The sequence below is a fragment of the Pongo pygmaeus genome, chromosome 12, assembly GCF_028885625.2.
Source record: "Pongo pygmaeus isolate AG05252 chromosome 12, NHGRI_mPonPyg2-v2.0_pri, whole genome shotgun sequence".
Lineage (NCBI taxonomy): Eukaryota > Metazoa > Chordata > Mammalia > Primates > Hominidae > Pongo > Pongo pygmaeus.
The window spans coordinates 66213149-66231057 of record NC_072385.2 but is presented as its reverse complement, the minus strand read 5'-3'; the positions used below and the strand labels follow the sequence as shown (position 1 = coordinate 66231057).

Sequence of the window (17909 nt, the reverse complement as noted above, 5' to 3'; positions counted from 1 at the left end):
GATGACTCTCAAGAGGGCAGCTAATAAACAAGATAAAATCTTTCTTTTGTGAGCTTCAATGGGTAATACAGTTAAAACATGGAGTTACATATTAATAAAAGAGAGTCATTTAGTTTATTACAAAGGTACACCAGATAGTCACAGCAAACACTGAATATGGCAAAATGAATAAACTAAAAAATGTTAATCACTTTTATTTGCAGTAAGCTTCAGCACCTGTCATTTTTAAAAAAACTTCTGAATAGCTGTTAAATGGAAGAATAGAATTTAGGGCTTATTATCAACATGTGCTTGTATTTAATGTAATACATTATTATTACATGAAGTCACATATATCACAAGTTATATATATATTTAGGAAGTCAAATATATTCTACAACTAATATATATATAATATATTATATATTCTACTATATATAATATTGTATATATAATATATATTATTATACATTAGAATATGTATATATTCTACTATATACATAATATTCTATATATAGAATATATAGAATATATTATATATATATTGGTTGTAGAATATATTTGACTTCCTAAATTGGCTTTGTCCCAATGTCTTAATTCAGGCTGCTATAACAGAATACCATGGACTGGGTGACTTAAACAACAAACATTTATTTCTCACAGTTCTGGAGGCTGGGAAGTCCAAGATCAAGGCACTGGAATATTTGATGTCTGGCTGCTTCCTGGTTCACAGCCAGTTTCTTGCTTTATCCTCATGTGGTGAAAAGAGGGTGAGAGCTCTCTGAGGTCCCTTGGATAAGGGCCTTAGTCTGATTCATGAGAGCTCCATCCTTTTTACCTAATCATCTCCTAATGTCATCACATTGGGGATTAGGATTTCAACATGAATTTGGGGGGAATCCAAATATTTAGTCCACTGCACCCAGTTAAAGGGGTTTTGCTGCTTTTGCATTTTAATTCTACTCTTTTCATCTCTGACTTTTCTTATGGCTTTTCTTTTTTATTCTACTTTCAACATCTTGAATTTGCAATGATTGATTCCTTATTTTTCATGTATAATTCTTTATAACATTGTTCTAGTTGATTCTTAAAGTCCCTTAGTAAGCTGACCACAGCTATATTTCCAAACAGACTTCCATTTTTTTTCTCAATCTGCTGCAGTCAAGGCTATCTTACCCACCTTTCTCACCTCTCTAGCCAATTTATGGCATAAGGAGCTTTCTCTTGTCTAAACTTCCATTTCCCATAAACTCACCATGAGCAGTTAGCTGATTGCTTCACAGGCTTTCTTTACTTGTTGTTTTGTTTTTTGCTTTTTTGAGATATAATTTACATACTATACAATTCATACTTTTAAAATGGACAATGTAATGGTTTTTACAATATTCCCAAATTCATGCACCCATCATCATTATCTAATTCCAGAACATTTTCATCATTCCAAAAATAAATTTATACCCATTAGCAGTCACTCCCCATTTCTCCTTCCTTCTAGACCCTTAGAACCACTAATCTACTTTATCCTCCAACTTTTGTTTTTCAACATTGCTTTCGCTGCTGTGGTTCTCTTACATTTCCATGTGAATTTTAGGATAAATTTCTTTTAAAAAACCAACTGGGATTTTGACAAAGATTGAATCTGTGGCTCAATTTGGTGAGTATTGCTATCTTAGTAATATTGTCTTACAATCCATAAACATGGATGTCTTCCCATTTATTTAGGTCTTCATTAGTTTCTTTCCATAATGTTTTAAAGTTTTCAGTGTACAAGTTAAGCACTTCTTTTTCTGAAAAATTTATCATGGGCTTTAGTTTTGAATCTCTCTAACTCAAGTTTCTACATATCAAGTACCATGGCTTCTTTCCCTTTTAAATTCATTGTGCAACTGTTAGTTCTTGCATTGGTTTTTAAAATAAAGAATAAATACTTTCCATCAAAATTTAAAGCTTCTGGCCAGGCACGGTGGCTCACACCTGTAATCCCAGCAATTTGGGAGGTCAAGACAAGCAGATCATTTGAGGTCAGGAGTTCAAGACCAGCCTGATCAACATGGAGAAACCCTATCACTACCAAAAATACAAAAATTAGCTAGGCATGGTGGCAGGTGCCTGTAATCCCAGCTACTCAGGAGGCTGAGGCAGGAGAATCCGCTTAAACCCAGGAAGCAGAGGTTGCAGTGAGCTGAGATGGCACCACTGCACTTCAGCCTGGGTGAGATAGAGTGAGATGCCATCTCAAAAAAAAAAAAAATTTAAAGCTTCTTCCTTAAATATGGCTTTCATACCCAGAGTACTATATGCTTTCCTACTCCATGTCTTTGCTCTCTCTTCTTCCCACTTAGATTGGCTTGTCTCCTCAACTCTGCTGGCAGAGTCCTTAGGATTTTTAAGATGTTGATTAACTGTTACCTTCTTCATGAAACATTCTCACCATTTCCTCTTCCTCTCAATATTTTATTCATTCCTCAGATACAGCTAATTGCAGTAGATCTTTAATATAATATCATAGTTGCATATGACAGCTACTCAGTATGTATGTCATCACTACTCCCAGAATATAAGCGTATTTCAGGGTTCTTCTTAGTCATCCTTCTATTCCCATACATCTTAGCCTATTACTTCCAAGTTAGAATTGTTCAACTTACTTCTATTGCCTAAATCAGAATAATGCAAAATAGAAAGTGACTACCAGGACACTGGATCATCATTTAACAAGCAACTTAAGTTTAATAAGCAACTTAAGCATTTTAATTAGCTTTCTGTTGTGTTCCGTAAAGTCCCTGCCTGTTTCTAATTACTTCCTTTCCTATACCCTGCAGCAAACCCTTAGAAAGTTTTTCCAACCAGATTCAACCACATCTGTGTAAGCGACTGTGTTTTGTGGTACTACATACGGGTCACATAGTTTCTGAAATAACTCACTACGAAATGATTATTTCTTCCCCCTTTCTTTAAGCTCTATTAATCCAGATTGGAAAAAAGGTTCATGTTGACACTCTTCTGCCTAATTAACTTGTTTTAACTGTATTCAACTCCATAGTGCTGATCTACGATTTATCAGAAAGCCTCTAAGCTAAGTTATAAATGTAATGTTTTCAAATCTGCCTTAAGTACAATCACTCTAATGGTAAATACCAAATTATGTTCCATTTGGGATACAAACCAAGAACATAAAAAGTAAGAATAAGAATTCTTAGCTGTGTTTAGGCTGGGTGCAGTGGATCACGCCTGTAATCCCAGCACTTTGGGAGGCCAAGGCGGGCAGATCACGAGGTCAGGAGTTCGAGACCAGCCTGGCCAACATGGTGAAACCCCATCTCTACTAAAAATACAAAAATTAGCCAGGCATGGTGGTGGGCGCCTGTAATCCTAGCTGCTCTGGAGGCTAAGGCAGGAGAATTGCTTGAACCTGGGAGGCAGAGGTTGCAGTGAGCTGAGATTGTGCTACAGCACTCCAGCCTGGGCAACAGAGTGAAACTCCATCTCAGAAAAAAAAAAAAAAAAAAAGAATTCTTAGCTGTGTTTTCCATTTGGCAAAACAATACAAATGACTCAGCAAGCATGTCCGCAAGATTGTAGCTAGGGTCTTTCTCCTTTCTGTGGAAAGAAAGATTAATACTCAGAATGCATTTTTACATCAGTTTTTATAAGTTGATATTAAATTATTGTGAGATTTGATGTTTTACTGCTTTGTTTCGTATTTTTAAGGAGGTTGTTTAATTTTTTTAATGGCACTTAGCAGGTCTCTAAATGAAGTGTGACAGATGTTTTCACCAATTCACAGTATTTAGTGGCTGAGGGTGAGACACACAACTGCGATTCTAACAAGAATATGACACTGGAGAGGATATCTATGAGATGACTGGCAGACTCCACACCAATGATCCTGACAGGTCAGTATTTTACTGGGAACTCACTAGACTAAGCCCCTCAAGGAAAAGGCCCACATCTAAGTTATTGTGTGTCTCTATGCCTAGCACAGCTCTTATTCCTCAGTAAGCACCTCATGCATGTTGAGTAACCAGGACCAAATTCCAGTTTTTATATTTACTGTGCCAACACATACTGAAGGCCTCTTGAGTGAAAAGCTCTATTTGAGTCATGGTGAGTAAATAAAAAAAGAAATGTCCTTGGTCACAAGCAAATTACAATCTGATGGCACAGAAAAGAACAACACAAGACAATATTTCACACTAGAGAAATACATTGGCTTTCTTAATAACAGTTTAAAATTTTTGAATTATTCTTTTGTAGATTTTAAGGCACTGATGTATACAATTCTTTTTTATGTTCCCAAGAAATTATGAAGAAAGTCTAATATTATTGAATCCATGGAACATATTGATTCCAGAGCTGGAATAAGAATTTGCATGCTTTTTTCTTTCAATATTTCTGCTTTTTTTGGATAATGCTTGGTTGATTACTGCAAGTTCTGCTGGTTTAAAACAGTCAAGACGTACATTTTATTCACATGATCACAGATATTAAGATCTCATTGTTCTTTAATTTTATATATGTTCAAGTTTAAATAACTATTCTACTCTTTGACAAAATGTTTAATTAGAGATTTGGGGGTGGGGGACATATGGGAGGGATTGCAGGAATGCTTTCAGACTACCTTCCAAATGACTCTTTACTCTAAAAGCTCTCCATTACCCACCAAACTAAGTCATTCAGCATCTATCTATTATCAAACACTTATTTTAGACCAAGGGATGGACCTTGATTCTTAGAAGATATTTGACCACTGGATCTCAATCAATAAATCATCAAAACCATTTTTTCAACTTCTCACTTTCAAATTGCTGTTTTGATAATAATCACCTTTTTCAAAAATTATCAAAAATGATAATTTTTGATGTGATCATCCATGTTTCCCTACATTGACTCCAAAAATAGTACATTGCAGTGGTTCTAAACATGAATTCAGGCACCAGATCAGCTGAGTTTTAATCCTGTGCCATCGCTTATAAACTATGTAACTGGGCAAGTTTCCTAACCTCTGTGGGCCTTCCTTTCTTTATCTGTAAAATAAAGATAACAATAATACCAACTTCATAGAACTATGGTGAGGATTAAGCAAATTACTATATCTAAAGTACTTAAAATAAAACTTGGCATAGAATAAATCCTTTCTATATTTTTGTTGTCATTAGTAATTATATATTTCTAAAGTACGTGGCAGTCATATTGTATAAAGACTTCACAAAAATTTTGAGATCAGTCAGTAACAAGTTCAGCCTCATTACCTGCACCAAGTACCACAGATAGATTTAAGTTCCCACTACAAAAACAAGATCTGCAAAATTTCATATAGGGATTGAAACTCTAATACAGACCTTTTGCTCTTAAACATAACCATTTACCACATCTTCAATTTTCTACTTTCCCTTCAAGTCTGAATATATGTCACATATATTTTAAGATTTAATTCTAACTCCCTTAAAATATAATAATCAAGAAATACAATTGGAGAAATATGCCAATCACACTTCTACAATTGTCCTTCAAAAATTTTATTACATTAACCTTCTTTCTTTTTGTTCCTGTGAAGACTTCACATGAATATAGATTTGGGTAAATTAATATAGTTCATCTCTATTGGTAGCTCTTATTAATTTCTGTTAACTAAATGTATGCAGCAATTTTTATTGGAAAATGTCTTTTCCTTAATTTTTCCACTTATGCTAACTGTGTTCTGGGAGCAGTGGCAACATTTCTTTTTAGAATCCTTTTCTTTTTTTAGGTTTGGGTTGAATTAAATGATGAAAGGAACTAAATAATACCACAGATGATACAGATGGCTTGCACCAGTGTGGCAACAGTTTAATTAGTAACTCTACAATTGCTGGACAATCTTTAATTTTTTTGTGATGACATTATTATTTTAAAGAAAAGTCAAACAAATACTTGGTTCTTTAAGATTTTCACAGCAGCACTTTATATATGCCCTATACATTTTTATATAATTTATAATAAAATATGTGATATACTTTCTTTTCTAGGCACGTTACTCAATCTGATGTCAGAAAGCTTCAGCATGACTTAATTTTTGAAGTCAAAGCTTATGGGAAATAGCAGCAATTTCCAGTGACCTGATAATACAAAAGAAAACAGCATAAATGTGTGTCTTGGAGGTAAGTGGATGCTAGTGTAGGCCTTGTAAGTTAAAAGCAACATTTTATAATCTCGGCAAGATGTAATGGGTAGTCAAAGTAATGAAGCTAACCCAGGCATAATGATTAATCTCTGTGTGAGTCACGACCCTGGCAGCTGCATTCTAAATGAACTGCAATCTATATAATGCATTCTCAGGAAGACCAGACAACAAGAACTTGCATTAGTCCACAGTGCAGATAGTAAGACTGCATGTAGAAGCATACTCAGCTCTGCCCTAAAAGAGCAGAGGTCTAGGTTGAGCCATATTCTTAAAGGGATAGTGAAGTTTCATGGATATTTACTGGCTCCAGTTTATCAAAACGAAGTGTGGCATTAACCCTTACCTGATTCAACTAACAGCTGGAATATTTAATGACGTCTCCATGGGAAAGGTAACACAGAGTGGGATCTTGTAAGATTGGTAGGAGCATAAAAGCCATTCTGAGTAAGAGATACAGCATAAACAAAGCTATCACAGTGAGAATTCATAAGGTTTATTTGAGGCAAATTGACCACCTCTGCTAAGTGAAAGAATAGAATTGATGTTAAGAATGGTAAAAGATAAAAATGTCAAGTTTAGCCCATAAGTAAAACAATTTAGCAATCCTCTTTTAGAAAGGCTGGCAAGGCCTGTTGTAACTAACCAATGATAGGATAATTGGCATTATTATTTGGAGGAGGCTAGCTATTGGCAATGAACCTCATTGTTCTGGCAGACAGTTTTCAGAGTACACAAATAGATAATCTGGAGAATGGATCAGGAAACTTACAAGAGAGAATATTTTTCAGGTAGAAAAATGGTAAGATGGGCTTCTTTATAACGACTAGACAATCTGCTTTGCAACAAAAACTCAAAGTTAGTACAGTGTCATGGAATGGGTTCTGCACTGGATGACAGGGGACATGGAAATTAGTCCTGGCACTGCCGACACCTGGCTCAGGACCGATTTCCATGGGCTGCAGTTATCCATAAAAGAAAGATGTTGGGCCAGATGATTCCTGAGGACTCATCTTTGTACAACACTTACACATGACACTTTGAAACATGCCTATGCTGATGGTCAGAACTTCATTGCAGTCAGGAGCCATCACTTTGACAAACACCCTTGAAAAATGCGCTCATTGCCTATCTATGTTTATACACTTTTATTTTCTAAGCACATATATGACTGCAAAAATAACCCCCAGTCTGAGTGTTCCAGTCTCATAACCAGCAAGGGAAGATGCATATGATGATGGTAACTAAGGACTATATATGTATTAACTCAATCCTTCCCATGGTACAGATAAACTGAGGCATAGAGAGGTTATATAATTTGCCTGAAGTTGCACAGCTAATAAGTGACTGAGCTGGGATTAGAAGATAAGCTGTGGGGCTTACGGTATGCAGTCTTACCCTCTTTGCAAGTCCTGCCTCTCTAAACATGGTGGAGCTGTGCCAGGGCTGGTGTGAGAACTCAAGATAATGTCTTGGATAAAACATCCTTTTCAAGGGAACTGGTGGTAAAAGGCCTTGTTTCCAATGAGTGCTTGTGGCCACTGTGTTACAAGATTCCCCCAAAAAGTTGTTCAAGGCCATATCCTTGATAGCAATTTGCTTGCATATGTGAGGTCTGACTTCCATTTAGAACCATATTGTCTCCAGTCCCACTAGCCTGTAGAGATTTTCCCTTTTGACCTCTCCAGATATCAACGGCCCATGTCAGCAGACACACTTTAGCCTTTTATTTCCCACTCTGTCCTCTTCCTCAATATTTGTCCCAGTCAAATTTAGCTTGGGGTGGGAGAGAGTGAAAAAGTGTATGCAGCTAGTCTGCCTTCTGAAATCAAACCTGACACATCTGCTTTCTGCATACTTGAAAAGCCAATAACCCTTTGGTTTCCTGAACATTTCACCTTGAGGATCTGGGAAAGAAGAATCAAGAGTGACTCTTCAGGGATCATAATCCTGACCAAAGGCCCCTCCCCAAAATATTAATTCATTCTCTCTAATGCTTGCATGACAGTCTAAGGTCACTCCTAAAATATGTCAGCTGCTCTTCAAGCTGATGGAGGTATGTGTCATTAGAATCTCTTGTTAAAAGCCCCAAGTACTTCTCACTCTGACCAGGGTGTCAGAGGTAAAAAGTCCATGAGGGTTTTATCTGCTGATCTAGCCAAGCCTTCCACAGCCACACAACCTCCAGATGGCAAGTTGTCTACCTTTAAGTCACTCTTAGAAGATCTTCAAATGCTTATTGCAAAGGTGACATACTTTCCTTGCAGCTCATTTTACTACATTAAAAACGTTAAATGTAAGCGTCTCTTGAGATGCTTTTTCTCCCTTCAAAAATTATTTCTCTAAATTAAAATGTGTTTATAGAATTTCAGACAAGAATTAAGCAATCCCTTCTTTTTCACCTGCCAGTGGATGTCTGAGTGCAGACAGTCTTTCTGAGAGCAGGAGGTCCCCAGGGTTACTAGTGTAATTCTTTTTACTCTGGGGTGCTCAAGCACAGAATTGCCTACAATCAATTTGCTTTCACATCCTGGCATTAAACTCACTGTATATAAAAGTATCACAAGTATTTTCAATATAATTCTAAGTAGCAGTGATTTAAAAGGCTTTTTATTGTAATGAAAAAAATTACACGGCATAGTAAAAGCTGTACAGCCTATTTGACTGAATCTAATCAAACACATGTAAGATTCTCCATAACCTCAAAATGGGTAAAAATGACTTAAAAATTAAGAAGGACAATTGATAGGAGTCTTTTTTATATATGACAGATGAAGCAATATACCTAAACAATATTTTGACCTTCTGGTTTCTAAAAATACAGAATGAATCATAATTTAACTTAGTGCTATAGGAAAGCAGGGACCTTTCAAAGATATAGCTCTAGCTATAAAACTATAGGTATTGACAACCTATAAATCGCCTAAGTATACAGCTATTTTTCGAGGCAAAACCAAAAGACTTCTAATAAAATATATGTTATTAGTTGTCAGGAGTACAGATGATGTCTACTGTTGCTGTTTGATTAGAAGGCAGGAAGCATGACTTAGACCTCTACAACCACTGCTATTCAAAACAGGCACCATTAATAGCCAGGTACACACAATACCCTTGAACCTGAACATAAGTATAACATAAATATAAAAATATTATTATAACTTTCATGCAGTACCTGACACATAGTAGGCCCTCAATAAATATTTTTTGAATGAATGAAAGAATAAATAATGAATAAAACAATATCATAGGCAGTCTGCTTTTCTGTACTATTTTAAAAGAGTTATTTTCACTTTTGTCTTTAAGAGAAATGAGTAAAGCAAATTAGAAAACTGAATTACAAACTGTGGCTTGATATCTGTTTGATATACAGACTACAAAACCATCTCTTCTGACTTGGTTCTCAACCATTGGTTCCAAGTCTTCCAGGTGTTTATGTAAAGGCAGGGCTCTCCTCCCACCACCATCAAATGGCATGGTACTGAATCCCACAAGAGCTAACGGAAATAAGACTGAGTTTATTATTTTATTAACTTAAGAGGTAAAAGAAATAGAGTTGCCAGATAAAATGCAGGAAGCCCAATTAGACTGAATGACAGATAAACCATGAATAATATTGTAGTATAAATCTGTCCTAAATATTCTATGAGACATATTTATACTAAAAATTACTTATGGTTTATCTGAAAGTCTATGTTAATTTGATACTATGTGTTTTTATTTGCGAAATCTGGCAACCCCAGAAGGAAAGCAAAAGTTCTGACTAAACACCAGTTGTTTCCATACATCTAGACTCTGGTAGGATAGGTGAACCTTTGAGTAAGAAGCAATGGCACAATTATCCTGATCCATTATTCAGTGATGGCCAACTTTTCGTACTTCACTAAAATGATATTTTTAAAGACCCTTTATCTTGCAGCCATGCTGCAAGTTGAATAATGCTTCTAAAGACACTGATAGCATTACACGTAGACGGTGAAAGATTATGAACAGTGAAGAAAGCAAAGACAGAAAATATATCAAAAGGCAGAATAAACATTTTTTACATTAACAGTCCCTTTTAAGAGGATATTGGTAGCTTATATGTTTCTATAAACTTATATTCAGATAGATCAAAGATAAAAATGACCTCTCGAAAAGTCTTGAATTTTGATACAATGTCAACTGTGTTATTATACTGTGAAAGAAATTTAGTGTTTATGAAAGGTGGCAGATTGATTGATTGAATGATTATTAATATGTATTACATACCAGTAAGAAGCTAGAGGCTATTCAAACATGCAGGCCAGGTCCCCATGGCCTAAGAAGGAAGCGGCCTATCTTGGAGTGGTGGGTTACAAGGTCTTAAAAGGTCAGGATGACATATGTTGTTGCCAAGCAGTGGGTTGAGATATTTGTTCAAATGAGATCTGACAATCCACAAAAGACAGCTAGATAGAAAATGCTTAAAACTAAGTTTATCATCTAAAAACTAAAATTGGAACTTATCCTTCTATTTCAACAAAGGGAGGCATTATATATATATTCATATATATACACATACACACACATATATATGTATAGCTCACAAACATTCTATATATGTGTATATATACACACACACCTCTACATACATATATATGTATATATATTCTTCTTCCTTCCCTTTGTGTTAATAATCTAGATTTGGCTGGGCGCGGTGGCTCACGCCTGTAATCCCAGCACTTTGGGAGGCCAAGGCAGGTGGATCATGAGGTCCGGAGATGGAGACCATCCTGGCTAACATGGTGAAACCCCGTCTCTACTAAAAATACAAAAAAATTAGCCAGGCGCGGTGGTGGGCGCCTGTAGTCCCAGCTACTCAGGAGGCTGAGGCAGAAGAATAGCGTGAACCCAGGAGGCACAGCTTGCAGTGAGGCGAGATTGAGCCACTACACTCCAGCGTGGGCGACAGAGCGAGACTCTGTCTCTGAAAAGCTGTAGAAATACTGTTTTCACGGTTTGGAACTCTACTGAGAAAGAAGGGCCTTATTCTGAGGCCCGGATCAAGCTCTAGTGTTGGTATTATCAGGAAGCACTTTAACCATGTCTGCTAAGGCCTGAAACTGTGAACACAGGGGAACTCACTCTTCTTGGTGGGGCTTTGCTTGATAGTTGGACATCAAGGGGGCCCTTGAAATAGAACTTTTATTCTCAGAAAACACAAACACACACATATAATATTTCATAAAGTTTTCATAATAGCACTGTATGATCGGCATTATTTTTTTCATATTACCAATAACAATCTGATAGGATTAAGAGAATTGAAATAGTTGCCCAAGATCACAGAACCAAAACTTGGTAAATCCAAGATTCTAATTCAGGCCTATCTGATTCATGCTGCACTATAATACTTCTAAATCTGGAACATCTCTTTCACCATTAAACAACATATCAGAATCTTGAACTAGTCAAAGGAAAAGCTTCATTCAAAGGGAAGGCAAACAAGATAATTGATTGTTTCTATTTTCAATGAGGGCATTTTCTTAGATTAATTATAAAATGGTGATTCCAAGGCAAATAAAAAGAGCTGCTATCATGAAACTCTTTCAGGTAACTCTTGGGGTATGGCATTTTCCAAAATAAATTATTAGAAACACAAAACCTGAAGTTACATTACCCATTTAACACCAAAATTAAAAGCAGAAAGCTAATCAGGAAAGACAGACTCTGTTAACTTTATTTTCAAGGATTAGAATTCTCTTTAAAGTTACAGCTAAATAAAAAGAAACCATAAAATAGAAACTTTAGATCACAGCACAAAATAAACTTCAAATCAGATGGTTAAAGGCTGTAAAAGCGTGGCTTCTAGAGTCATGTAACCCACATTAAAATCACAACCCCACCTCTTACTAGTGATGTAATCTTTGCCCCTCTAAGCCACAGTCTCCTTGTCTATAAAATAAATACGATAATAGAACCTATCTCATAGGGTTGTCATGAAGATTAAATGTAATACTCCATGTAATGTACTGGGCATACAGCCTGGCAAATAGTAAGCAGTCAACAAATATTAGCTCTTATTTTTATCATCATTACAACCTTTTATTTAAAATGGATATGCTGACGTAAAATGAAGGGTTTGCATTTATACCTGCATGTTTCAAAGCTAAAGACTCCTGAACACCCAAAACCCCAAATAGTTTTCTCTAAATAGATATTAAAATGTTCCTGGCAATCGCTGCTTTTAAATAACTCATTTTCTGAGGCTGAAGCACAGAATTCAAAATCCCAGGCCGAGCCCATTTATACTGCCCTGTTGTAAGATGTTGCACACAAAAGTAATTATTTGGCTTGCAGACCCTTTGTCACCCAAAAGCTCCCATAGCCACACAATTAAGTTTAGGCCACTCAGGGTTGAGCATTCTTTTTCTGAAATGGAGTCTACATGCATTACTCTGTGTGTGTGGGTGTGTGTGTGTGTGTGTGTGTGTGTGTGTGTGTGTGTGTGTTTCTGGATGAATGATACAATCTACAGAGGTAGAGGAAACATTACAATGCCTAAGACTGGGTACTTCAACATCCAATTAGAGTTGGGTGAGTTGTATGGCAGCCCCAAAGGCCAGATGCTAAAGTCACCTGGTGCAGCCCAGCACAGGCCATCACCTATCCCTCTTGCATGGAAAGCAAAGCCTCTAGGGATTCCACTGAGCCACAAAGCTGAAGACCCAGGCATGCTGCATTTTTTTCCTCCTAAAGAAATTTACATGCTATTTTTCCACCCTGTCCCTGGCTGGGATATTGAGGTTAAAATGTACCTACTGAGTAGGTAATGCATTTGGTATTAAGGATCCATCATATGCGTATGTCTTCTGAGCGTAATGGTTCCTTTGGAGCTATTATAGGTATGCCGTGAATAGATATTAGAAATAATACACAAAGAGTGGCTGAAGGAGATCCCATATTAACTACTCTCAGACTTTAAACATTATTCTAAAATAAGCTTTTTTTAATTCCTAGGGTATAATACCTCTATACTTTGTAAACTGAACACTTTTCAAAGAGAGCTCCAAATTCCTACAGAGCTGTCTTTAAGTGAGCTTTGATCTTTGCAGAGCACCTATCTTGTGTTTCTATAATTGCTGTGGTTTAACAAGGCTCCCTAGCATGTGAAGGGGGGCAAATCCTTTTATTAAGGCTATAAACCTAACTGACCATAGTGATGGAATGTGCAGCTTGGTGGTAGCCCTTAGCTCCCTAGGAAAGAAAAAAAAAATTGAAACCAGGGAAAGCCTTCATGTTAAAACAAAATGAAATATTTATTAAACATGTTTCTGGTGTCCCAGGTGGTAAGAGGCTGCCCTGTGGTCCGCTGAAAGGTTTGATCTTTGTTAAGTATTGTGAATGCTGATTTCAATAATGGGGTGAAAGCTGAGGAAGTTATGGCTGAAATTTTGGATAAAGATGACAGCTCCAGGTTTCAAGTTGCACAAAGCAGTCTGAGGGATTAAACCAACAAAGCCTGCTCAAAAGTATTGAGTTTCCAAAAGTGTAATCTTCCTATCAGTGATTCACACTCCTAGGATGGGGAGGATTCCTCATTTACTTTGACTTTGCCATATTAATCTTACTTAACAAATACATGTGGTGATTTATATCATGTTTAATTAACTGATTGAGGGCGCCAGTGGTAAAAATGGCATCGCATTAAGCTCTGTCCGTATGGCAAATTCGAATCACATCCTTAGCCTTGCAAGAACAAAATATCCCGAGAGTCACTGATGACAGGATGTAGGAATTGAAATCAGGTCCCTCCTGTTGTTTGAGAATCTAGGGAGGGTGCCTGCCATATGCCCATCACTTCCAGGGGAGGGGAATGACAGGATAAAAGAAAGGAAGGCTCTAGTTCTTCCAATATGTTCAAATCTCAGATGAAAATGATTTGTGCAGCAGTGCTGTACAGAGGCCAAGATTCACATGAAAGTACATCTCAAACTTTGCAGAGAGCTTAATGAGAGGGTTTTGTGGTGTTTTGATATGTGGGGTTTTCTTTTGTTTTGTTTTCTGAAATGGCTGCTCAGGGTTTTTGAGAACTGAGAGGCGAAAAAGCTGTCGTTTAGAGTTAAATATAATAAGCAGGATTTTTTTTAATAAAAGAGGGAATTATTATTTAATAAAATATATGTGCACTATGATTCCATAGAAATCAAATTAGGTTTGAATACTAAAACCACACATTGGGATACTGGTTTTAAAATTAACATCTTTGGAAATTGGAGTTGTCTAATTTTTCCCCTCAAAAATCTATGGTGATTATTTATGACATCTAAAGAAAAAGTATAAATTGATTACTGATAATAATTTTGAAATTTTAAAATGTATTTTAAATTACATAAGACAACATAATAAAAGTATGAAAAGAGAGTAAAAAAATCCATTTCAATCTTTAATTTGATGATTAGCATTTTAGTGTTTTGTTTGCATGTGTTAAAATTATTATAATCACGCTACACCTTCATCTTGTATCCTTTTTTAACTTAGTATTTTATCCCATATTTCTCATACTGCTGTATACCAATTTTATTGACTGCATAATATTTCATCAAATGAATGTTGTCATCTTTTCCTAACCAAGCTTCCATTGCTAGATATTAAAATGCCTTCCAATGTTTGCTATTATAATGTTATAAAGAAAATTTTTATATATATGGCTTTTTCCACATTTTGAATTATTTCCCTGGAGAGATTTCCTATACCTGTTCAGGTTGCCATACTGTTTAGGTTTCTTAAAAGATTGTATAGAAGTAAAGACATTTTTCTTCCAAGGAAAAGTAGAAAGTAAAACATTCTATAATGGTGTCATTATATAGAAAAAAAAAATCTTACTTGAAATTAACATGCAATTTAAGTGATGACTTCACTCCTATAGTAAGTATTGGCGACATGAGAAAAATATTTAATTTTTACTGTTTTGTTCTCTAAATGTTGTGTTCTTCTTTAAAATAAGCATATGGTGACAACGAAATAAATTCAGAATTTTCTATTTTGTTTTACTCATCACTTATTGTTTTGATTTAGAAAAAAAGTCCTTTCAAATATAATTTAAGTTTTGAAATTTTTAACAGTTTCCTGGAGGATATTACTATAGACTATTAAGCCAGCATACAGGTCACTTTTTAAAATGATCATTATTTTGGTTAAATCTGAAGTATGGTCCTCATAATTAATAATCCTAGATGTTTTCATGGCTTCAATTCAGAATATGATGAATTGGGTAAGTTAGGCAATATATTTTAACTAAAACCACTTTGGATTTTGACAAGGAATTCAAACTTTTCAACTGTGCTGTGTTGCTGCATAAGCAGCCTGTAAAAAGAATAATCACCTCAATTTTTTCAACTTCCTGGAATCATTCAAAACAGAGTAGTTAAGGATTGCTTCATTTGGAAGTAATAAGTTCCAAAATGGTCTGCCACAGTATAGTTTAATTACTGGTCTCAATTCTCAACCTTCTAGATTTTCTTAACCATCCTTGTTTTCAAACAAAAAATGTACAAACTTAAAATTCTATTGGCAGCCTAGTTTATCAAAAAAGGTTAGCTGCTTTATTTAACTTAGTCTATGATTTTATGAAATGCCATCAAATTCAAGTCAAGGGTATATTAGGGATCAAATAATTTTGGAAGCTAAAAGTGCATTTCCCTAGATGGTTTCTTCCAGCCGATGTTATTATTAGTCTGAGATCATATAACAGCTTTTGTTTTCCAAATCTGTTCCTTTCAGTGAAGTCTATTTCTTTGCATAGTTTAAAAACAAAGGATAAACATTCCTTATGAGGCATTGGAAGGAGAAGCAATTCATGTGAATTTGATAAAACATAATGTACTGGACTGACAGTAAAAAGGCTTTGCTTGTTTGATTGTTGACTAGTTTTGTCTTTAAATAATGATCTTCTTTTGGCATTTAATGTATATTTGGTCACAATAAACATAATTTATGAATATTTTAACACATGCATACTCAGTGGGGTGGATTATCATACTGATATAAATAGAATTAATGAGCAGTCAACCCGCCACATGCCATGACATATGACGGGGCAGCCAGTGCACAGAAATAATCCTCATAGTTTCATAATAAAGCTTTTCTCTTAGTTCAACTTTTTAAAACTACTTACAGTCTTATTTCCCCTTTCTGTTGGAGTATGGTTCACCAACCTGTGAAACAAGATTCAGATTTTACTACAAGAATCTACTCCTTTGGCATTCAAAAAAACAATTTTCTTGCTTTCTCTAAAACAAAATAAATATATTTGAACAAACTAACTCAATTAGGCCAAATTTCAGGGAATAGTTTATAGATAGACAAGACACATGTCTACTAGAAAAAAAAACTGTTATATTCTTTTCTTCTCTTTTTATGACAATAACATGATTATGCTCAATTGCTGCTACCAGATCTTTACAAGAACAAAAACTTTCTAAACAGTTCTACATTCTAAAACAGATCCGATGGGCATATCGCCTGGATAAAATTATTCTGGAAAAAAAAAATCTTAGCCAGTTATCTGCTCTCCTTGAACACAAAGCAACAATCGGTTAAGCGTGCCTAATAAGATTTTTTTAAAGGAAAGAACTCAGTAGTATAAAGCCACCTCTTCAAATGGTAGGTATTGGGGGGAGACATGGGCAAGCAAAATCTTCAATTTAGCCATCCTTTATTTAACAAATAATTATTTTTGTGAAGAGACAAATTGAAATTTAAGATTAACCTTCATTTTCTTTATTTTCACAGTTTGATTACAGGCAAAAGTGGGAAAAAATAAAATTAGCATGTGCACTGCATTGTCCAGATGATCTGGCAGGAGGAGAGCCTTGGCAGAGATATTATACTATGACTTTATACAAATGCAGATGGCAGTGTTGCAGCCTTTATTCCTCTTATCTTTCATTTTCAAAGGGAATACTCGAAGCTTTTTGCCACCACCCTCCTCTACTCCTATCCTCACATGTAAAAACACTGTCTCCCCAAATCAAAGCTCTGTCCTAAAACAGGCAAGCCCCAGGATGCATCAGGGAAGGGACAGACTGTGACACCATGCTCCTGGTCATCTGTGAGAGGAGAGAAGTGCACTGTGCTGTGTGGGCCGGGGCCTGATGAACTTGCCCAGAGTGACTCCCTTGGGGAATCCAGCCCTTTCACCAGCAAAGAAAATGGGCACCACCTAGTGCTTTTTCAATGCAAAGGCTGTTTGTGCTGGTGTGGACAAGAGTGGGCATGCGTTGGCTGACCTTTACAAAGGAAAAAAAAAAAAAAGGAGTCAGGTGGCTTTAACCCCTATGCCAACTGAAAGAAGAAGCAAGTGACAATCTTAAGACAAAGGAATTCAGTGCCTCCAAATTATGGATTTCTTTGGGTTTTTTTTAAATAATTATTGGTCTGTTCAGGAGAAATAACATCTTTACTTACCAAGACACTAATTTCCTCTGTATCACCTTTTTGCCTCCTCATGTCCTCTGAGGTTAAGTTGTAAGAATTTCTAAGAATTTTCATTTGGTCCAAAGTGACAAAGCAGAACAAGTGCCGGCCCACCCCCACCCCCAAAATCTATTCTAACAAGCAGTCTCTCTGGAGTTCTCCTAACACAACAAATAGCTTTTATGAAAAATGATGTGTAGCACAAAATCTTTTGCAGTGCAATAAGATCAAGTTAACCACTCATGCCTCTAGGAAAAAGCCTAGGAAGTTTTATCTGATTGGCGAAATGGACCCAGATATGAGTTCAAGGATTGAGTACACTTTGATGAAATTTCAC

General features: G+C 35.9%; 1 long non-coding RNA gene across 1 annotated transcript in view; it reads right to left on the bottom strand.

Annotated features, from left to right (window-relative positions):
- The window catches only part of LOC134737793 (uncharacterized), a 219924-nt gene that overhangs the window by 134264 nt on the left and 67751 nt on the right, over window positions 1–17909 (bottom strand). The window contains exon 4 of the long non-coding RNA XR_010123092.1: window positions 16272–16311. This is a non-coding gene — a long non-coding RNA (uncharacterized LOC134737793). The remainder of the gene's footprint in view (window positions 1–16271; window positions 16312–17909) is intronic.